At 40.5% G+C, this 24,842-nt stretch overlaps 1 protein-coding gene across 4 annotated transcripts in view; it reads right to left on the bottom strand.

Moving 5' to 3' along the window:
* Ppm1b (protein phosphatase, Mg2+/Mn2+ dependent 1B) overlaps positions 1 to 24,842 on the bottom strand; it is a 56,609-nt gene that overhangs the window by 27,216 nt on the left and 4,551 nt on the right. The window lies entirely within an intron of this gene.

Below are 24,842 nucleotides of genomic sequence, written 5' to 3'. Positions count from 1 at the left end.
ATTTATTCTGGACCAACTCATCTCCTATATATTTTCCATATTAGCTGACTTGTGGGGTAACAACATTAGTTCCCTGACACTCTTCTTAATGGTTTCTTTATTTTTATTTTATGTGCACTGATTGGTGTTTCATCTGGGTGTATGTCTGGGTGAGGGCGTCAGAGCCTATAGAACTGGAGTTACAGAGCTACAGCAAATGTTCTTAAACACTGAGCCATCTCTCCAGCTCCTAAGACATTGCTATTTCCCCCCTCATATTTTTGCTTGTTTGAGACAGGGTTTCTCTGTATAACAGCTCTGGCTGTCCTGGAACTTGCTCTGTGGCCCAGGCTGGCCTAGAACTCATAGAGACCTGCTTGCCTCTGCCTCCTGAGTGCTGGGATAAAAGGAGTGCATCACCGATGACTGGCTAATACACTGATTTTAAACCCAGCACATGACAGAATCTAACCAATTAAATCAGAATCTCTGCAGGTAGATCAAGACATCAGTGGGTTTTTGTTGTTTGTCTGACTGTCTCTGTCACTCTGGAACTCGCTATGTAGACCAGGCTGGCATAGAATTCACAGAGAAAAATCCACTTGCCCCTGCCTACCGAGTGCTGGAATTAAAAGTGTGAACTACCATACACAGCCCGAAATCCCTGCACTGGGAAATAAAAGCAAGAGGATTAAGAGTTCAAGGCCACAAAGGAATTCCACAACAGCCACAGCTGTTACACAGAAAAAACAAATCTGGAAAAAACCAACCGAGTTCAAGGCCAGCTTGGGCTACAAGTCTACAAAAACTAAACAATGTTCAGCAGCCAACCAGAATTTCCTAGAGAAAACTGAGAAATACAATTCGGTAAGACTTTTTTTTTTTTTTTTAATTCAGCTGGGCACCTTAGATACTCCTGAAATCCCAGGCACTTATGAGGCTGAGGCAGAGAGAGCAAGAGTCCTCTCAAAACAAACCAACCAGCTCCCAAGCAAGCGCCCCCAAACCAGCTACTTACTGTTCCCTGAAGCAGTGACTTACAACCTGCCTTTGCCTCATAAGTACCGCCCCACCACAAATAATTTTTTTCATAAAGTCCAAACTGACCTTATTTTAAAGCTGGGTGTTACTGTAAGAATTTGCTTTTTAGCAGGGCAGTGGTGGCACACGCCTTTAATCCTAGCACTCGGGAGGCAGAGGCAGGCAGATCTCTGTTGAGTTTGAGACCAGTCTGATCTATAAGAGCTAGTTCCAGGACAGCCTCCAAAGCCACAGAGAAACCCTGTTTCAAAAACACAAAAACAAAAAAAATTGCCTTTTAAGAGCATTATAGAGCTCCACTATCACTTTCTGTATGATGAGCACACATGTGGCTTCCACCATAAAGTTTTTCCAGGCCAGGAAAGCTTTCTTTCTCATCCCAGAATCGTCATCCCAGAATCGTCTATCCAGAGTGGGCAAGACCTCTAGTTTGCAATTAGTGTTCCTTATAGTTCAACCATATTCTTGTACAACTTAGTTTTACACACTTCTCAAGTTAGTATGCTTTACTTCTGGGGAAGTACTTTCATTTTTCTGACCAAATCAATACTTGAATGATTGTAAAAAGTTTAAATGAACTTTTGAAAAGTGTACTAGGCATTGATACTTTAAGTGACAATTATTAGGACAAATTACAGATTTAGGCCAGGCGGTGATGGCACATGCCTTTAATCCCAGCACTTGGGAGGCAGAGGCAGGCACATCTCTGTGAGTTTGAGGCCAGCCTGGTCTAAAGAGCTAGTTCTAGGACAGCCAGGGCTACACACACACACACACACACACACACACACACACACACACACACACACACACACACACCCACCCACCAAAAAAAAAAAAAAAAAAAAAAAACCCTGACTTAAAAAACTGTTGGTTAAAAAAAGAAAAAGAAAAGAATATAATGCACCTGGAAAGATGGCTCCGCAGAGTTTTATTTCCAGAAACTATAGAACTCCAGTTCTAAGGGATCTAACACCCTTTTCTGGCCCCTGTCAGGACCAGGCACCCACGAAGCTACATGCATGCATGCAAGCAAGACACATAAAAGTCAATCAAACCTTTTCCAAACAAACAAACAAACAACAACAAAAACAAGCTGGCCTGGGAGGACACAAATAGGCAGAGAATATAAAGTTTCAGCCTCTTGCCTTGTTGACAGACTTTGGCTGATCTCATCAGTCATGGTGTAAGTGGGGCACTGATGGGGGAAGTACTTCTGTGTATGTTTATCTTATTGATTGTTTTAATAAAGTTCTGTTTGGCCAATGAAACAAGTTAGACAGGACTAGGAGTCAAAGAGGATTCTGGGAAATGTAGTAGAGAAGTGGTGATCCAGGCAGGAAGTGACATAGCAAGGAGACTCATATTTAAAGAAGGAGAAACAGGAAGCGTCTCTCTTTTCCCCTATGCTCCTGCTCCAGCGGCACAATGTGATCCACTGGCAAGGAGGGACGCTAATAAGGCATCCGATAAGTCTTATAAAATATATAGGTTTATGATAGTTAAGACTGAGCTAACAGATGAGGAATCCTAGTCATTGGCCAAGCAGCATTGTACTTAATACAAGTTTTTGCATATTCGTTTGGGCCTAACTCGGGTGGGCGGCTGGCATAAAACACACACGTGGCAGTGGGGCTTGGCGGCTTTTGGCAGAAAGATTTATCGTAACAGGTACACTTTCAGTGTATAATCACACCTAGTTATGGTTCATATTTATAAGTATTCATATAAAACAATCAACAAGATATCAAAAATAGGTCTTTACCTTTTTCAAAGAGTAAGTGACTTAATACAATGGTACACTAGATATTTGTGGAATTAAGTCTCATAGACTTAAATCAAGAATGGATATTTTTATCTACCGAAATTTGGAAATTTTTGTTGTTTTTTGAGACAGGTTTTTTTTTTTTTTTTTCTTTAGTAGCCTTGGCTGTCCTAGAACTCACTCATAGACCAGACTAGCCTTGAACTCACAGAGATCCACCTACCCCCTTGCTTCCAGGGGTTAAAGGAATTTACAACCACCACCCAGCCCCAGAATTCATTTCTAAACTTCATGCCTGTCCTTTTTCCCTCCAGCTCTGCAAAGCCATGGTTCCTGAAAAGTCAGGTTTGCAGCTTCTGGAACACCTTCTCCCAAACCACTTCACTAAATTCCATTAAGACTACCATCTCGGCTGAAGAGATGGTTCAGTAGTTAAAAGCACTGACTGTTCTTCCATAGGTCCTGATTTCAATTCCCAGCAACCACATGGTGACTCACAACCATATATAACGAGCTGTGGTGCCCTCTTCTGGCCTGCAGGCATACATATAGGCAGAACACTATACACAACACGCACACGCACACGCACTCATGACTTTGAAACCGATGTCAACTTTATTCGAACAAGTCAATCTTCTTACTGCAACTTATCTTTAATCAAAACCAAACTCCCTCCTGGCCTAGCTCCTGAATGCTAATAAAGGCCTCTGCCACCATACTTGGCTTAACAAAACTAAGTAAAAAACTAAAGGCTAAAAAGTGTTTTACCTGACCCAAGCTTGCCCCCCTCTGTTATCTCTTTAGACTCATGTAATGAATGGACTTTCAAAGGATTAACTACTAATATGTATACCACTGTTCTGAAATGCCCCAAGACAGCAGCAGGAGGAGTATGCATTCTGAAGCCTGGGACAGCAGAAATAGGACAAATGACTTTGTTACTTTTAGGTTACTATCCTGGAGTGAGTTATGAAGACAACAAACAACAAAATTCAAGTTCAAGGCCACACTAAAAGATGTGGCATTAGTGGTGGGCGATCTGAAAGTGAAGGCGAAACTCCAAATGTGGCAGAATTACTAGTACCAAGGGAGTTGGGGCAGGAAAGCACTGCCAAGTCTGAGACCAGACTGGGATACACAGTAAGTTCCAGGACATCTGGGAACACACTACAGAGCACCTCCTCCCCCCAGAGGCCGACCGACTGAAAGTCTGTTCAGGAAATGGTTGGGCCAGGCATAGTGGCACATGTCTTTAATCCCAGCACTAGGGAGGCAGAGGCAGAGGCAGGTAGATTTCTTTGAGTTAGAAGCCCACCTGGTCTACACAGGAAAGGCCCTGTCGGAAACAGGAAAATCAGAAAGCACATTTTGGGGGGCGGGCAGTGAAGAGGGGCGTCCTTAGAATAGAGAAGGTAAGAAATAAGCCCACCTAACACGAGTGAAAGGAACACTTAACTCCTGGGTTTATTCATTCACAGATCCAGGATGAGTGGATAAAAAGCAGGGCTCTGGTCAACACAAAGGTCTTTTCAACCACCCCAGAGCTGAGGATCAAACCAAGACCTCACAGGCTAGACAAGGCTCTAACCTGCCCTAAGCCCCGGACCCTCCACCCCAAAAGAGACTATCTAATTAAGGATGCTAAAGAAAGGAATTCAATCAAGTTAATGCTGAAGTACAACCACTTATCAATCACTCAATTAACATTTAAAAATGATGACTCACTACACTGCCATCTAGACTGAGATGTGGCTTGTGTGAGATCTTAAGTTTGAGCCCTAATGCCACACACAAAAGTGAATAAACAAGTAAATAAATGAAATAGACAACTGTAACTAAATCAGGACCCTAGATTGTACTTAGTGGTCACTGGGCCTCTCTCTTTTTTCTCAGCTTACCTAAATCCCCTCTTCCCTGGATACTACTCATCACAAGGCAATTTAAATTCCAAGTCACGGGTGGGGTGAAGTCTTAACAACTTCATTCTCCCACTTTTACCAACATAGGCCTAAGGAAATGTCAGCTATTTACAGCATGATGGGGCATACTGCTGAGTCTGGTCCCTGAAATTCTCTCCAGGAACCACCACGACACTCATCTAAGAAGGCCTCTATGGTCCTCCCATATCTTAATTTTGTGCCAGATACTCATAATAACATGCAATCAGATTAAGCAAATACTGCTGTAGTCCTCACTGTATATATAGCAAGCATTACTTTATATGCTTGACACCTATCTTTTAAATTCTATTCTTTAAACCTATCAAAAATAAATAAAAAAGCAAATAGTTGGAGAATTTAATTAAATATTAATAGACAAAAAAAGCTTCAACAAAGGGTATTCAGAGTCTGCAAAATTCCCTTGGCTGTAGCTGGCATACTTTTGGTAGAGAAACATGTGGAGGCTGGCAGGCTGTGCATCAAACAGCACTATCTGTCAACCCCATCCCATCAAAAGCATGAAGCAGTGTCAAAGGTCCCTCTAGCTCACAGGAAAGACTTCTCCCAAAGTTCCTGTTCTTTTAAGTAACAGCAGTGATATCTTTTTTTTAGGAATTCAACATGCCACTCTATCATTTAACCCTAGTAACAACCCAGTAAGGTTAGCATTTTTTTTTTTTTTTTGGTTTTTTTGAGACAGGCTCCAAAGGGAGCCTATCCTGGCACTCACTCTAGAGACCAGGCTGGCCTCGAGCTCACAGAGATCCACCTGCCTCTGCCCCCCCCTCCAATGCTGGGATTAAAAGCTTAGCATTTTTAAAAAACATTTATTTTACTATTTTTAATTATGTGTCTCTGTGTGGGTATGTGTCCATGAGTTCAGTGCCCTCCAAGGCCAGAGGTATCAGATACCCAGAAGCTGGAGTTAGTTTTAAGTTACTAACCAGTGTGGGTGCTGGGACTCGTGTCCTCTGGAAAACAAGCACTCTTAACTGCTAAGCCTTATCTCCTGCGATCTTAAAGTCTCACTTTACAACTGAGAAAAGTAAGATTCAAAGGAGCTTACTGGAAAAGCTAAGTTCAAATAAAGTCCTAAGTTTAGCTAACAGAACAATAACAACGGGATTTTTAGTTCTGACAGCTGTACCACAATAATACAAAGAGTTAATATACAAACAAGTTAAGAGGTCTGAGGGAATTCTCTGCATTATCCTCATAAGTTTCCTGTCTAAATTACTTCAACATTGCAAGTTTATTTTTTTTTTCTTTAATGGAAAGTAATGGGCTGGGGAATAATATAGCTCAGTTGACAAAGTGCTTGCCTAGCATGAGGAAGCACTAGCATGATTTCTGGCAGTACATAAACTAGGCACGATGGCCCACATCTAAACTGTTAGCACTTGGGAGACGGAGGCAAGACATCAGAAGCTCAAGGTCACCCTTGACTACAGAGAGTTTGATGTCACCCCGCACCCTCACTCTCACATACACACAAACTGGAAAGTTAAGGCAGGCCACAGTTAAGGCTTTTACACCAACGTGTTGGATAAGGTTAGGCCAACAGGAGAATTCCTTCCACTTTTGGTTTTGCGGGCCATAATACAGCTTAGAAATGTATCCTAAAAAATGCCAAGATTATATAATAATTGCAAACTCTGACTTGATTCTATTTCTAGGGTGTATTAAATACGACTTTCTTTTTTAAATGGACAATCTGAGCAATAGTACTTGGATTATATCCCTAAGAATAAAACAAGTATCCATAAATCCACATTGATAAATAATTGACCAAGGCATGGGGGCACACCTTTAACTCCAGCACTCAAGCCCCGGCTTTGTTGGCGAACGCCTTTAATCCCAGCACTCAGGAGGCAGAGGCAGGAGGATCTCTGTGAGTTCCAGGCCAGCCTGGTCTCCAGAGAGAGTGCCAGGATAGGCTCCAAAGCTACACAGAGAAACCCTGTCTCAAAATTAATTAATTAATTAATTAATCAATTAATTAATTAAGTGCCAGCACTCAGGGGGCAGAGGAGGCAAATCTGAGTTCAAGGACAGCCTGGACTACAGATCAAATTCCATGACAGCCAGGGCTGTTACAAAGAGAAACTCTGTCTCATAGAAGGGAGGAGGGAGGGAGGGAGGGAGGGAAGGAGGAAGGGAGGGAGGGAGGGATGTGGAAGGGGAGTAACTTTATTGTTTAGACAAGTGGTCAAGGTCAGCATTAACAGTCATAAATCACATCCATATCCAGTCTATCTCTTGACACATGATGAAAATAGCGCATTGCATCTGTGGTCTTTCTCCCTCAAATAAACTTAAAGTCTGTAATTGCAAGCAAAGCAGTAGATTAGTCATGGTATAGGGACATTTTACAATATCCAATCAGTATTCCTCCAAACTGTCAAGGTCATAAAAAGGAGGAAAAGTCTGAGAAACTGTCACAGGCAAAAGGGGCTTAAAGAGCATGATGACTAAAATATAATGTGGAACATTTATGTAATTTGGCACATTTACATAATGCAGTATATTTACATAATGTAGCACATGTAATAGGATCCTGGAACAGAAAAAAGAGTTAGGTAAAACTAATAAAATATGAATAAATTACAGGTTTCAGTTAATAATGTGTCAAGGGGCTGAAGAGATAGCTCAGCAGTTAAGAGCACTTATTACTCCTGCACAGTGTCTGGATTCAGTTCCTAGCACCACATCAGGCAGCTCACAGCTACCTGTGAACTCCAACTCCAATGGATTTGACCCTCTGGCCTTCACAGGCACCTGCACACATAAGGTGTACAGTAATTAGCACAGGCACACATATACATAAAAATTAGAAATCTCAAAAAATGCATCAACATTTGCTCATTAATAAACGCAGTTAAACAGTTCTCCTGAGTTTTCCCACACTATCAGAAACAATCTTCTGAAGTTCAATTATATGCCTGGTAATAGACAAGAGTAAGCTAGGAATCCAATCCCCAAGAGACTGCCCAAGGAGTAACTAAATGTAGGCTCCCCTTTTTGAGGACCTCAGCAAAGTGAGAATTTTCTCAGGTGACATCTTAGGCAGAAGATTTTTCTGATCTCTTGGAGGGAACAGTGTCACTTGTACTACATTGTGTTGGTTACAAGTAAGTCACTAAGGCCCAATCAGATTAAAGGGGGGGGGGGTAACAAATCTCACTATTAAAGGAGATTAAAAATTTACAGGTATGTAGCTAGTTGAGAAAGAACACATGTAGAATGCAAGAGGCCCTGTGTTCAACCCCCCAACACGATTTTTTTCTTTTTCTTTTTTTTTTTTTGAGACAAGGTTTATCTGTGTAGTCCTGGCTGAACTGGAACTAACTCTGTAGATCAGGCTGGCTTCAAACTCAAAAAGATCTGCCTGCCTCTGCCTCCCAAGTGCTGGGATTAAAGGCATGCACCACCACCACCAAAGCCCCCAGCCCCAACACGATGTTTAAAAAAGATAAAAGTGTGTATATGTGTGTGTGCTTATCAAAAGAGATTTGCTTTGAAAAGATGAACTACATTCAGAAGGTCTGGATTTAAGGTGGGAAGCTGTCTTAAGCCTAGTTAAGTTTACAATCAGGCATAGAGGCACACGTGTGCAATCCCACCACAGAGGTAGAGGCAAGAGATTAAGGTCATCCTAAACTTCAAAATGAGTCCAAGACCAGCCTGAGCAACTCTCAAGAAAGAAAAAAAAAAAAAGCTATAAATTTGCACAACACTGGTAACTCAACTTCCAGAAACCTTGGAAACATGAGGCAGGTAACCAACCTATCTTTGCGAATGTTCAGTACTTCAGATTTAGAAACTGCTTAAATACAAGAAAACTCCATGGAAAGCTTAGAGCATGCACAATCACTACTAAACAGCCTACTAAACGACATCCTTGCTCATCTATTATCAATGTGAGTTTGCATCACGAATGACAGAAATGTGAATATAGATACATGGAATATTACCCAACCCTTTAAAAAAAAACTGAGCCAGGCACTGGTGGCGCACACCTTTAATCCCAGCACTCGGGAGGCAGAGGCAGGAGGATCTCTGTGAGTTCGAGACCAGCCTGGTCTACAAGAGCTAGTTCCAGGACATACTCCAAAAGCCACAGAGAAACCCTGTCTCGAAAAACAAAAAAATAAATAAAAAAAAATAATAACAAAACTATCATTGTGAGAACATGAATAAACCTTTTATCAAGTAAACCATGCCAGGCATAAATAACTCACAGTAGTTGGTGTAATTTAATACTACATAGTAGTTGGTGTAATTTAATACTACATAGTTATGCTGCACTGTACAGAGAATGTCAAGAAAAGAATTCTGGACACATTCAGTATAAATATTACAATTACAGGCCAAATTGTGCATTATACAAAGAACAAAACAAACACCACTCAAACTTAAGTGCTGGAAACTGAGGAGCCTATGTCAACTGGAGGGAGGCTCCAGCAGCCTACACACCACTGCTGTAACACCACCTAAGTAAAAAGCTTGGTAAGCAGCAAATCTAAGTTCTGATTTTGGAACTCTGGCATTTTCCCCCTTTGAATATTTCCAATCCAGGGTTGGCTGAATCCAAGATGGAGAACCTGCAGATAGAGGGGCAACTGTGTAAGGAATCTAAAACCACCAAACTTGGAAGCAGAACATAATGGTGGATGGGGAGTGGGAGAGACAGAGGACAGGGAGGTAGGTGTTGGTGAAGATGAATACCCAGTCACACGGGTATAAAACACTATATTTAAACCGGCTATGGTGGTGTAAGCCTATAATGCCAGCATCAGGGAGGCCAAGGAAGAACACAAATGTAAGACTATCCTGAGCTACACACAAGAACCCACCTCACAAAACAAATACAGGAGCTAGAGATGGCTCATTGATGAGGAACACTTCTCTTAGTACCCAAGTTCAGTTCACAGAACCCATGCTGGGTAGTTTAAAACTGCCTGTAAGTTTACCTCAAGACAAGCCAAAGCTTCTGATCTTCTCAACACCTACACGTGTGTACACACCCACTCATGTTATACACCCACAAACAGACATACCCATAATAAGATAAAATAAAAATCTCTCCTCCCCCCTCCCTCCCTCTGTTTTTGGAGACAGGGTTTCTCTGTATTACGTTGGAGCCTGTCCTGGAACTCGCTCTGTAGACAAGGCTGGACTCGAACTCACAGAGATCTGCCTTCCTCTGCCTCTCGAGTGCTGGGATTAAAGGCTTGAGCCACTAATGCCCGCCCAAAATAAATCTCTTAAAAAATAAAAACGTTTAAGATTTCTATAAGTATTTTAGGTAGGAGATATTAGCTCAATCCAACTATTCCATATCACAATCATACATATTATGGGAATGAGAGAAGGCAGCACATAGCATACACAAACACACAATTCTGTACCTCATAAACACTTTTGTTTGTTTCCTTTTTCGAGACAGGGTTGCTCTGTGTAGTTCTGGCTGTCCTCAAACTCAAAAAGACCTGCCTGCCTCTGCCTCCCAAGTGCGGGGATTAAAGGTGTGTGCACCACTGCCCCAGCAACATACAGTTGTATACTTGGGGGGGGCGTTAAAATGACAGAAATTGTCTTTAAAGGAGAAGGACAGAGAGGGAGGGAGGCAGGGGAGGGAGGGGAGGGTGGGCTGAGAAAACCATTCCCAAGGTGCAATTCTGCATATTTTCTCAGAGAGAAAGAGAGACTCAAAAAAAGGAAGAGAATAAAAGTAAGAAAGCTGTCAATAACACGATGGTACAATACCTAACTACTGCAAAAGAACACAGAAAGGGGAAAAAGAAATTTATCAAAGAAACGATTGAGGAGTTTCCCAAAGCTAAGCAGGGCTGCACTGCATATAAAGACTGAAAGCAGAACCACAACCAAAAACAAACTCAAGTTTCAAAACACTAGTGTTAAAGATGAAATCCTAAAAATTCCCAGAGAAGGGGAAAAACTAGGTCACACTATTGAACCAGAAACCAAAACAGCAACAGCAATCTCCAGAATATTGTCTGGTAAGTAAACAAGCAAGTAATTTCCAGCAGAACTATTGGTAGAAGTATTCGAATTGCTTACAAACACCAACATAAAGACTCTCCTCTGGGCAAAGCATCATTTTAGCACACAATTTAATGATTATTAATACCCATATCTTTACAAATATTACACCCACACCCCAAAAGAGTATTTGTTCTGTTCAACTGCAGAGTATGAAAATGCTATGTAAACACTTATGTAGAACAGAAACTGTTTAGCCAAAACAAATGTCACTTCTGTTTTAACAGAAGTCTGGTCTAACACTTACAAATAAAAGATCAACTTGTTTAAATGTATCTGCTTAGTCAATTTTCTGAATGCTCTTTAAAACTACTTTCAAGAGGAATGAGAAGCAGCAGCTGATGGTATGTGCCAGTAATCTCAGCAAAGAGGAGGCCAAAACAAAAGGATAGGGTGCTCTGGGCCAGCCTGGGGTATATACTGAAACTGTCTTAAAGGGGAGTGAAGGAGGCTTGATGGATGATTTTAGTATTTTTCTCAAAAATTCAAATATATTCAAATTTATAATCGGCAATTCAGCACATGCAAAAAAGCATATTATAACCTCAGGCTCCTGAATACTGGAATTAAGGGCATATACCACCATACCAGCCTAGTTTTGTTTCTCAACACAATTTAAAATTTTCAAAAATGCTTTTGGATTACCATGGTTACAATGTCCTCTGCACAAAAGCAGAATCCATATTGGATAGGAAGATTTCTCACAGCAAAAGAAAAATTCCTTTGGTATCACACCAGAAAACCAAATGATGATTAGCTAAAAATTATTCAACAGTTACATAAATAGTTTATGTGGAATAATAAACAGTCAGGCTGGGTGGCATAGTTCAGTGGTAAAATAGGAGTTGACCACAATATATATGACTCTGGGAATTGATCCCAACTCTCCTCCAGAAGAAGAATATCAGTTCTAACAGCAATAATACAACATTTAGAAATGAAGAAAACTGGTACAAAATAAAGGAAAAATAGTTACTAATAAATAGTAATTACAGAATTAGTAAGTGACAGCCCTGAAGCTATAATCAAACTACTTAGAATATTAAAGTTATGTAGGTCAACAGAAACAACATAATTTTTTTTCTCTTGTGTATTTGTGTGTGCTCATAAAGGCCAGAGGATGCACATACCATAGAGAGCTACAGAATTTTAAGAACTGCTCAGGATAGTACTTTTTTAATTTCAAATTTTAACTGAAGACACAGTCTATGAAGATTTTCTTTTTCTTCCTTTTTTTTTTTTTTTTTTTGTGCAACAGCCCTAGCTGACCCTGAACCTACAGAGATCCATCCACCTGTCTCTGACTCCCTAGTGCTGGGATTAAAGGCATGCATCATCACCACCACCTGAATGAGGATTTTCTATGATCTAGCCCAGTGCCCTTCACTTCCCGCCTGTTGCTAGACAGATTAATGGCTATTACTATTATAGCATTCAATATATTTGTTTCCAAATGGCTGCACCAATTTACTTTTGTCAACTTCTTAAAGAACAGAGAAAAAGAACACACACCTTCCCGGATCAGTAAACTCAGCAGAAACTAAACAATTGGTCTCTTCCTCTTCTTCAACTTTTTAAACTTATGTTTTTCTTATGTGTGTGTGTATCAGGGGACCTGTCATTAGTGCTTGTGGAGGTCAAAGGACATCTTGAGGGAGTGGGTTCCCTCTCACTATGTGGAGCCCTGGGATTAAACTTGGGAAGTCAGGCTTGGTGACATGGGCTGGTACTTTACCCAACGAGCCACCTCCTCAACTCTGTCCATTTTTTATTTTTATTGTTTTCTAAGAAAGGTCAACCTAAAGGTTGCCTTTGAACTCCTGTTTTTCCTGCTTCTCTTCCTAAGTGCCAGGATTACAACAGGAGTGAGCTACTGTGCCTGGCTTTCAATTCATAATGTCTTTAGTGTTAAAAACAAGTCATTTCTTCTTCCAAATATCAGTACCATTATTTAAGATTTTTAAAATAATATGAAAGTTCAAAAGGATTTGAATTATAGGTAATTAATAAATTGATTTTACTATTTTCATTGTATTAATTAGGTAAGTAGACATCAACTACACCCTGCTCTGATAGCTAACAGATGTTATTCATAAATATTAAAAAAGCCTTTGAAGTTTTAATTCCTCAAGTGAAGTTTGGGGAGGGGATCAATTCATTAAATCACAAATCTTGTGAAAGCAAAGGCAGAATTATTTTTCTCTACACTGGGAATTAGACCCAGAGCTTCACACATGCTAGGCTAGGCAAGTATCTACATGGGGCTATGCTAAGTCCAGGGGTTTCGAATTCAGGCAGGGCAAGAGCAATCCCTTTGTAATCCCTTAGAAGTTAAATATCAGCTACGCTGTAAAAGAGAAATACAGCATTGCTGACAGTTGCATTTTGCATTGCTAGAATTTTTACTTGGGAAGAAAGAAGTCCCATCATTGTTCTGCTATGCATAGTGTGTTCTAAAACTCCAACTCCAGGCAGATCTAAACTATGCCAAGAGTATGTACATTTACAGGCTATAGCAAAAACCAAACAACCAAACAAACAAACAAAAACAAAACCCACCAAACCACGTTACTGTCCAGCAAACCTTAAATGAGAACTCAACACAAACAATGTAGCATATAAAAGAGGAATTAAGTAGTTGGTATTGGCTCTCACCTATAATCCCAGCACTTGGGAGACCTTGAGGCAGGAGAATTGCTTGAGTTTAAGGCTAACCTGTGAGAATTACAGAGTGAGAATTTCCCCAAAGAAGAATTAACATCACTTGTGGTACTTTTCCCAGACTGTTTTTCCTCCAAGGGCATGATCCTAAAACTATAAGGTGTAACTAACAAGCAAGAACACGGATGAAACTCATTAACCACAAAAAAAAAAAAAAAAACAAAAAAAAAACCAAGTATCAAAATCATACTGGAGACTAGAGAGAAGGTTCAGTAGTCAAAGAACACTGACTGCTCTTCCAGAGTACCAGTGTCTGGCCCTATACAGTGGCTTACTACCACTTCTAACTCCAGGTCCTGGGGATCCAACATCCTCTCCTGGACTCCACAAGTAATGCACACAGATGGTACACATATATACATGCAGCTAAAACACCCCCACACATAAAAAGACATTAATTTTAAAAACTCTTGGTAATCTGTATGACTATAGACCTCAGACAAACTAACATGTCTTCTTCATTAACAGTGACAGAACATAGTGGCAGGCTTAACTCAAATGGTGGCAATGAGTTTGGCAATATTTTGAGATTCCTGCAGTGACTATAATACCATGGAGATATGTTTTCTAAAAATGACAAGTCAAAAAGCTGTCCTATATTATACTACGGTGAACCTCCACTGTACTTGAAGAAAATACTGAATTTCAGTTAGATTAGTGAAAATGAAATTCATCCCTTTTTATCCACAGACACAGAAGAGGGGCTATCCGCCCCAGTTTAAAACCCGATTTGGTCTGACACAACAGCAACTTGAAATAGAAAAGATGCATACATCAGGTGATACCTACTTTTCATACGCAGCTGGACAGAATATTCAGGAGCGGGGCTGGGATTTGAAGACATGTTTGGAAGCATGTAAAGGTAATTAGACCCACTAAAACGAAGTGTAATGTCAAAAAAAAAAAAAAAAAATGGGGCACATGCCTTTAATCCGAGCACTCGGGAGGCAGAGGAAGGTGGATCTCTGTGAGTTCGAGGCCAGAGTGGTCTACATAGTTCCAAGACAGCCAAAGATACATAGAGAAACCCTGTCACAAAAAACCCAGGAACCTGAAGAAACAAGCACTGGGGCAGTGTTTCTCAACCTTCCTAATGCTGCAACCCTTCCTCATGGTGTAAATTTTCTGATATGCAAACTCAATGGGGTCACAACCCACAGGTTGAGAACCACTGCTCTAGAGTACTGTCACATCTGCTGATCAGGAGGTGAAAAGAATGAAGTGGAGGTTGTTGAGAATCAGCAACCAGGAATGTTGGGGTGAACTCAAGAGAGTGGCACTCCTGAAGGCCAAAGAAATGTTCACCGAGGGAGAAATAATCAACTGTCAAACACTGTACTTGATTAGACAAAAGAACCACAGAACAACTTACATTTACTCAATGCCGACAACATTGCATATACCTACACAGAGAGGAAAAGAAATTAGTCAAACACACACAGCTATCAAGATAGCCATTCAGGCAATCAAAGTCCTCTTAGCCTCACTCCTCACTCTTAACTAGAAGAAAAAGTTCTCTGGATAATTATCTCCCTTATTCCTGGGGCGAGGAATGTGCCATCTTGTATTTAAATGATGGTGAAGTAGTTTAACCAGGCACTCCTGGAATTCCCACACAAGGGAGGGGAGATAAGGGAAGAAACCCATGCAATGTAAGAGAGCAAACCCTAAACAAGACAAGTCAAGAAAACTTTCCTGGAGTAAAACCTCAAAACAACTTACTGAATGGGTGGGCCATGAATCTTGGGAAAACTAACCCAGGAAAAGCTCTAGGGCTGGAGATATGGTCAGGCTGAGGAGATGGCTCACTGGTTAAATGCACTGGCTGTTCTTCCAGAGGACCTGGGTTCAATTCCCAGCAACCACATGACAGCTCACAACCATCTTATAATAGGATCCAATGCCCTCCTCTGGCAAGCAGAGGAACATGCAGACAGAGCACTCACACACACACACACACACACACACACACACACACACACACACACACACACACACACACACACACGTACTCTTTTAAAAAAAGATTCTATAGTTAAACTATTGTATTTTTTAAAAAGAAAACTCCTTTCCTCCTTCAGGCAAAAAGACCAACTTGGATATATAGGAAAGAAAATAAAACTGTCATCAAATTTGACAGCAATGCTCCATGCCTTATTAAAAATGATACTCAAGATATGCAGTGAAAGAAAATATCTGTCACAAATTTTATACCCAGCAAAAATTATTTTCAAGTATAAAAGGATATAAACAATTATTATGGATATGCAAGAACTCAAGGAATGCTGTTCCCACATGTATTCTCATGGTGAATTGAGATGATGTAACTAACATTGAGGACCTAGGATAGTAGGTGTTTAGAAAGGGCCTACTGATGATAAAAAGCTACCTTGTTGGAAGGTCATATGGCCATCAGCTGAGAATCCATGTCTGCCTTGTTACTCGATGTCAAAAGCCAAAAATGCCAGATTCTTTGGCACTAAAGTCCATTTGCACAAAACTTGCAGAAATCCCCAATTAACGTACCTATCTTTCAGATTACCACCCTTTCCTCCCTTGAGCAGGAAACAGACCAATTCAATTACCAGGTGATCCACTCACTGTGACTTAACTCTGACCCAATTATTTAAAACCTCAAAAATTGCCTTAAAGATAGGACGTCAGGGGGCAGAGCAAGACTACAAGCTTGGTGACTCACACATGTAATCCCTGCACCTGGGAGGCTGAAGCAGAAGGATTGCCACAAGGTCCAGGCCAGTCTGGGTTATGGAGACCATATCAAAAAATAAAATATGAAAACAAAATGCCTGCATAGCATAGATTGAAAGACAAGGAGATGCTGCAGGATAACGGCTTAAGTCAGTACTTAAGTAAGATGTACAAATCACAGGCTACTGTTACAACCAACCAAAACTTAAGATCAGATCTATTCATCTACTATCCCCATATAATTGACAAATGAATAAACACTCAATGTTTAAAATGACTATCCTTTCATACATCGTTTGTTGAACCCTCAAGTGTTTCAAGTTAGGCTCTACTGTATTTAGATTTTCCTTTAATTATTATTTTTTTTTATTTTTGAAATCATTACAATGACTTCTGAAACCAGTAATGGGGGTGAGACCAAGAAAACAATGTATCTGAGCAGACTTTATCAGAACATTATGGAGAATGTGTATATGACAACTGCATTTACTTGAATTTCCCTCTCTTGCAAGTAATTCTCTGATACTAACGGAGATACTAACATTAAACAGCTCTAATGTCAAAGGGAATGAGTTTACTATGAAAATCTTAAGTATTAGACATGAATCCAATCTGTGCAGCTTCACTTCGCTGTCCATGTTCACCTCGCTATCGAAGGTCTTAGTTGGGCTCTAGCTTCTGACATATAAGACAAATCCATGTTATGCACAGTTTGATGAGTTTTTACAAATGTGCCTGTGTTGTTCCCACCCAATAGATACAGAGCATTCTCATCCCTCTAAGGTACCTGTCCTCCCCGGTCAAGTTCACCCCCACCCAGACTTCAGGCAGTCAATGGTCTGCTCTGTCAACAGAGTAGTTCTACTACTAGAAGCTCCTTTGTGCGTGGTTTTTTTCCCTTCACAGTATGTCTGAGATCTGTGTATGCTATGCTTATCATCTGCTTGTTTCTTTCTCCTAACTGCCTTCATGGCTTTGGGTTTTAAAGGGACAGAAGCAAAGTGTCCAGAATGTAGTTTAAGGATATAGAGCCCCTCAGCAACCTGCATGTGCACATTAAAAGTTCCTTTCATTGCCGAGAATTATGCTGGGTTTTTTGTTTTGTTTCCAGATAGTGGTGCTGAACTAAGTCATGTTTGCATTGTACTCAACTACCTGGATGATAAAACAGTGGCTAGCACTACTCTGGACTTTGCCATGGTTTCATGCTTGACTTCAAATAGTGAGAGGAATAAGCGTAGGAATAAATAACTCTACCTCCGTGCCTCAACAGTTTTCAATTAGGAATGATAGTGAAACAAGTCTGGAGTGCACTGGTTTGACTTCTAGCTCTCTGTCGTCATCTCCCTCCCAGATAAACAGATCCAAATATAAAAAGCAAATTAGGGGGGACAAGAAAAGGTTTCACGAGTCTTTTTAGAGAAAATGCTATCTATTTTAGTGCTGTGTTTAAAAGCACTGCATGAAGAGGAATAGAACAAGAATCTATCTACACAGTCACCATCCTAATACCACAAAAGAATTTCCCCTGGAAGACAGCTGGACAAGGTCCAACATGTCTAAAGTATTTGGTACAGAGAAGGTTCCTCATGAAAAAAAAAAAATCAAAAAATAAAACAAAACAAAAAACCCCCAGCCATTTCAACCTCCAAATCACCAATCTACCCAGGAAGACAACTCAGACATTGATGTCCTGCTTGGCTGAATTAGCCTATTTATCAGTGTGATCCTAGGGGGAGGCTTGAAGTCAGGTACTACGCACAGCACAGCACAGCACAGCACAGCACAGCACAGCACAGCACAGCACAGCACAGCACAGCACAGCACAGCACAGCACAGCACAGCACAGCACACAGCAGTCTTGCTAACTCTTCCTTCTGGAAACGAATACTTGTTTTGTTATGTTTTTTTAAGATTTTATTTATCATGTATACAGTCTTCTGCCTGCATGCCAGCAGAGGGCACCAAATCTCATCCAATGTGGTTGTGAGCCACGATGTGGTTGCCAGGAATTGAACTCAGGACCTCTGGAAGAACAGTGTTCTTAACCACTGAGCCATCTCTCCGCACCCAAAACTAACACTTGTATTCATTTATTTTTATTCATTTTATTTAGCCTCCTAAGCTAATTTGAGAGGTGGGCCCCCAAACAATACTTACTTTTCAGCCCTAAATTGCTTCTTCAACCACTGACTTGGGTTATCAGACTTTGAAGACTTTAAATTTTACACTTAAGTTCACATACGCTACCTGTTCAATTACAGTGTACTAAATAAAAATATTACCCAAACGACTTGCTATTCCAATCTCCTACTAGTATTAATGACAAGCACACTTCTTGTACCCCAAAGCAGAATTCTTCATTCTTCAGATACGAATCCAAACACTATTCTTGAAGTCACTATGTTCCATTAGTGTTGTTAAGTGTTTCTATTCCAATCTTCAGCATCATTACCTACTTACTGTACCTGCCTCTTCCTGACTAACCTAACTGCCATCATCGGCCCTTTCCCTGTCTGTAGACTCTAATTCATTCACCAGTTTGTTTTTCTAAACACACTCTAAATGCCCCAGGGAAGATATGATGGCTTCTCATTTCAAAAATAAACCCACTAGACTTTGAGAGCCCATCCCACGTGAAGCGTTACACTCTGGCCCTGGACACATGGGGAAGGGCCCAGGACCAGCACAGGAAGATTTGGTGGATTTTGCAGAGCTCCCGTTGAGGGCCCTACCCTGCCTGGGGAGTGGTGGGTGGATGGAGTGGGGGGGTATGCTGGGGGTGGGGGAGGAGGGATGGGGGTGAAGGGAGGGAGAGGGAGAAGGGACTTACATGTGAAACAAGCTTGTTCCCTAACTAGAGCTAATAAATAAATTAAAAATAAATAAATAAATAAACCCACTAAATACAGAACACCCAGTGTAAGTTAATCAGAACCTTGGCCTCTAAACTGCCATGTTGCAGCTCTACACAGCTCAGGTACACTGTACATATGCCCACCTCATAGTCTACTTGTCCTACTAAATTCTATTTAGCTAGTCAAGCCTTCAAGTTACCTCAAAAACAATACCATCCCAAACTCAATCCTACCTTCTCACCCTCCCACTTAACTGCAAACAGAAGGCACACTAACTAATAAACCCCCCACCTGCTGTCTCTCCTGAAGCTCAGAAAGCAGCCCCTCACAGTCCCATTAGTCTAGTCTGCAGCTGTTCTGAGAATGTTCTGGCCCTATACCAGAATCCACCCAGCCTGGCTCTTCCTAGGGGTCCCTTAAGGTTTCAGGGCCAAGCAAAGACAAAGCAAGATGAAGAACAATTAAAATATTCCCTTAATGGAAAAAAAACCCACAACTGTTCAGATATAATGAAATCACCTACCTTGCCCTCCCCACCCCTACACATTATATTACTTTAACATCCAAGTACTATCATTCTAAGTACTCATTTCGATGTATTTTAAACTATTTGGGGGATTTTAGGCTATCTTTAGGCTAAAATCTTTAATTAGCATCAACGCTTTATAGAGATACACAATCCCTAAAAATTTTAATCCCTAAAAAATGCACAATAACAAACACCTATATTTAGCAAAGTACTTACATGTTCATATATACCTACAATCATTTTTAATCATTTAAAAACAAACCCAGGCATGCAGAAAGTTAGGTAAATGATAATGGCAAACATACAAAAAGGAAATTATGTCCAATAAATGTATGAGAATGTTGACTACTCCTGAGGGGGAAAACTGCAAATTCCCTAATAGGAAAATATAAATTAAAGCCCCACTAAAATAATCATTTTCGACATTTTGGGAGGGGCAAAAGATACCCAAAATACGAAATATAGACAAGCTACAGAGCTGTTCTGTCTCGTACAGTAGCCACCAGACAATGTGTCTACTAAAAATCTGCAATGGGATTAATTAAAATTGGGATTTACCATAAAATTCTTCCAGTCATTTTTAAAACGCAAAGTCAACATGATTCCGGGCAGCTTTTCATAATTTATTAGTCAACTCCAATTCCTTATATTCAAAATATATAATACTTGACTTCTAAATTTGCCCATACAATTCTGGAAAGACAAACTTAATTTCTTTCTATATGTTAATCATAATGTCTAAAAACAAATTATTTTTAAATCTCCTGTAATAAATCATCAATAAACCTTTGTACAGACACCTGTGTGTCCTAATTTGGTGATCACCCTGTATTTAAAATCAAGCAGGGCAGGGGAGATGGCTCAGTGGTTAAGAACACTGGCTGCTCTCAGAGGACCTGGGTTTAAATCTCAGCACCCACAGCGAGGCTAACAATCATTCGTAACTCCAGTTCCTGATGATCCAACACCCTCTCTTCTGGCCTCCACAGGCACTGAATGTATGTGCTGCTGCTGCTACTACTAACACACACACACACACACACACACACACACACACACACACACACAGAGCGTTCTTGAAAAGGAGTCAACAGATTAAGAGCAATAACATAATCTAAGTCATTACTGACCCTTGCAAACCTATACTATCCTGACAAATTAGATTTTGCTTAAAGAAAAATTGAGAACTACTACTCATTAAGCTAAAATTTGTTCTTATACTTTACAATTTGATTCAAGACACTCCTGACCTGTTGAAAGTTAGTATCCCCAAATTTAGGCTCATCAATCATTAAAACTTTAAGTTAATCAAGCAAACTCTAAGAGGCTGGGTGTGCAGTTCCACACTAGAGAGCAAGTTCAAGACCCTGAGAGTACAAGCCCCATCACCCCCTCTCCAACAAAAGGAAATGTGAAAGGTTGACATGGATGGAATTAACATGTCTCTTAGATCATAAAAGGAACCAATGTTCATTTTTTTTTTTTGTTTTTCGAGACAGGGTTTCTCTGTAGCTTTGGAAGTGTCCTGGAACTAGCTCTTGACACGAATGTTCATTTTTATATTACAAATAAATATAGCTGGGCACTTGGGAGGCAGAGGCAGATGGATCTCTGAGATTGAGGCCAGTCTGGTCTAGAAATTGAGTTCCAGGATGGCCAGAGTTACACAGAGAAACCATGTCTTGAAAAAATAAAAAATAAATAAATAAGTTCCCATTAAAGGAAAAACCAATCTTGATTCACTGCAATGAGGATCATAAATCTCACTGACTCATAAATGAAAACCTCATGAATCAAAATTTAAAAACTCTTTCAAGATTAATGTGGAATGCTTGTGTAACCTCAAGATAAACATCTTTCCTAAACAGTTTCATTACAGGGAAAGCAACAGAGCTTTCGTGGCTACTCAGTTGGCTACAAAGGCAGAAAGCAAGCACCTGCTTTACAGGAAGGAATAGGACAACCTCACCCAGAAATTAACTGCAGAAAAAGCAAAAGCACCTCTGGTAATATGCCAGTGTCACAGAATTTAAGGAAGCAGTGATATAAACAATCTGAACACACAACACTAACAACAAACTGGCCTTATCAGTCTTCCTTTAGCAGAACTGTCAAATAACCAGAGAACAAAAGTAGAAGCCACAAGTCAGTGACAGTATTGCCAGACACTACTGATCAGCCATTAACCATCAGCTATATTCAACTAAGATCAGAAACAGAACAAGGTCTGTTCCCAACACAAATAACAACTCATATTTTACAGATATTCCCAAACCACTGGTTTACTTTTTGTGGTGCTGAGGATCAAGCTAGGGCCCTACTGCTTAGCTCTACCACTCTCCCCATCTCTGTTATCTGTCAACAACAGACCCACTGAAAGTGCTGTTCTCCCACTACCCTTCTCCCACTCTCCCTCCTAGAAACCCACCCTCTCTGAAGTTTGGCAGTAAGGGAAAATACCCAGGTCCTAGTTCAAGGGCTGCTTTTCTCTCTCTGGCCCCATTCTAAACTGAAATCTATGTCTCTCAAGTACAGTTTCCTCTTTCCTTACACACTCCAAATTTCATTCAAACATACAAAACTCTTCCCTTCCTTTTTCAAAAGGAGTGAAGCTCAGCAGGACTCGGGAGCACAAACCTGTAGCCCAGCTACTTGAGAGACTGAGGCAGGAGGGTCACCTGAGCTGTGGAGTTCCATGGCAGCCTAGGCAACATAGTCAGAACAAACAAAAGCAACTAAGTTCTAGTCAGTTTTTTTTTTTTTATCTAGTATTTTTTTTTATTTTATTAGTTCAAATTAGGAACAAGCTTGCTTCAGATGTCAATCCCTTCTCCCTCTCCCTCCCCTCTCCCCCAACATCCCACCTGCCCCTAGCCATCCCCCCTCTGTAGGGGAAGCTGTAGCCACGCCTACTTAGGGGCTGTAGAGCTTCCCCTACACCCCTCCACTCCCCAGGCAGGGTAAGGCCCTCAAAAGGGACTCCCCAAAGTCTACCACATCATCCTGGGCCAGGCCTAGGCCCTTCCCCCCAAGGACTACAGTAGTCACTTCATCTAGTCAGTTTTTAAATGCATATAGAAAACATAAACACCCTGGAAAATTCTCTGAATGTCTGAAGCCATCCTGAAAGGAAGTTCAGCAGTATGGTGAACCCAAGAACCACATGCTAGCTATCTTGAATATAAGATCTATTGGGGGAAGGGAATTTTATCTTTATTTGTTCATTCCAGTCTAAAAGATACCTTGCACACAAAGCACTCAGCGAACCCAAGAATAACAGAGAGCCACATATTACTTTACCACTGTGAACTACTTCTCTGTAGATTGTAGTCTACAGTAAATGAAAACAGAGAGCATCCCAAATATTAAACATATCATTTTGAGTTAAATTATTTCTCATTTGTAGGAAACTCTAAAAGGACTACATGTTCAGTAGAAATACCAGGCCCTTACCTCAGAGGTGAATGTTTTATTTGTGGTAGGGGACCTACACTGCTCAGAGGGTTAGATACCCTTAAGTAATAGATTGGTGTCTATGTTCTACAGCTCCTAACATCTAGTACCTGTCCGTTTCCAACATTTGGAGCACATCACACCTAATCAAGAAAATAAAATGCAATTCCATTTAAGAGCCAGTGATAGTACCCTCAAGCTTAAAACTAAGGGTTTCTCCCTGAAGCCTTGGCTGTCCTGGAACTTGCTCTGTAGACCAGGCTAGACTCAAAGAGATCCATCCACCTGCCCCTGCCTCCTGGAGTACTGGAATCAAAGGTGTGCGTCATCACCCATGATATCCTTCAAATTTTTAAATTCATCTACATATTCTTTGCCCTACTTCTTCTCAGGTACTCATCACTTATCAAATACAAACTACCCACTTGCTTTACTATCACTTATATTAAAAATCTTATAAATCTCTAGAAACCTGAGAATTTAGCCACCTTTTTTGTTTTTAAAAAAACAAAAGGTTTCCCTGTTTTCATGATACAACATGTTTTCCACTAACACTCTATTTTGTAGTGAAGGTCATTCTAAATAAACAATCACAACACTGCTAGAGACAAATATTATCCTCCCCTTCTCTCTCAGTAATTGGCTCCATCCCTAGGAACCCCAATCAACAGTAGACAGTGTCCAAGAAGCAGATGCCTGGGTCCCGTTCTGCACACAGAAACAAATTAAGTTTTCCAAGCAATGGTGTTTTTAAAGTCAAGATTTTTTTAAAAAATAATTTAACCTTATTTTATGTGCATTGGGGTGAAGGTATCAGATCTAGAACTAGAGTTACAGTTGTAAGCTGCCATATGGGTGCTGGGAATTGAATCCAGGTCCTCTGGAAGAACAGTCCATATTCTTAACTGCTGAGCCATCTCTCCAGTCCCAAAAGTCAAGATTTTTAATTTTCAAGAAGTTAATGTAAAGCCAAACACCACAACTTTGATGATATGATACTCCTTTTTGTTAATTTTGGGTTTTTTTTTAGCAGTCTCACTACGTAGACAGACTGGCCTGGAAACCAGACATTTCAAAATTCTCCAAAAGAAAACATTGAATTGAATCTATTTCAGTCTTAACAAGTTTAAATAATAAAGTATTTAGTATTTTAGGGCCTGTTAGAGTACACTGGTGCAAGGACAGTGTGCAACCCCTGTACTACACACACACACACAATTTGGCAAGTGTAAAAGCTTCAAACTGGTAAACTGCTTTAAATATCACAAGGCTTAGTATTTACGTCTAGTGTGTGAACTACAAGTGATCAAGCTATTTGAATTTTTGAAGCTAAATTGTTCAAACTAACTTTTTTGTTTTTGTTTTTTTGAGACAGGGTTTCTGTGTAGCCTTGAAACCTGTCTGGAACTGGCTCTGTAGACCAGGCTGCCCCCCACCCCCACCCAGCCCAGTCAAAGTAACATTTTCAAACACCTGTTGTGGAAGGGTTTGCTGCTCCACATACTTGAGTCTCAGCTCTTAAGGTAGAGGTAGAGGCAGGAAGTTCTCTATGAGGCCAGCCTAGTCACACAGCAGTTCTAGAGGCAGACAGCAAAGCAGCTATCCAGCAGGACTCCTCCAAGGAAAAACTCCCCCACAACAAACAAACAAACAAAGTATATGTTATGCCAACATATCACATATTTCCTAAAAAATGTAACTTTACTTTGGAAGTGTTTTGTGTCATGACCATAAAACATAAAGTGAAATGTTTCTATTAAAATTAACCCGGGGAAATAGCA

Source organism: Cricetulus griseus, chromosome 5, assembly GCF_003668045.3.
Source record: "Cricetulus griseus strain 17A/GY chromosome 5, alternate assembly CriGri-PICRH-1.0, whole genome shotgun sequence".
NCBI classification, from domain to species: domain Eukaryota; kingdom Metazoa; phylum Chordata; class Mammalia; order Rodentia; family Cricetidae; genus Cricetulus; species Cricetulus griseus.
Note: the sequence above shows the minus strand (reverse complement) of the source record. Positions and strands in the feature narration are given on the sequence as shown.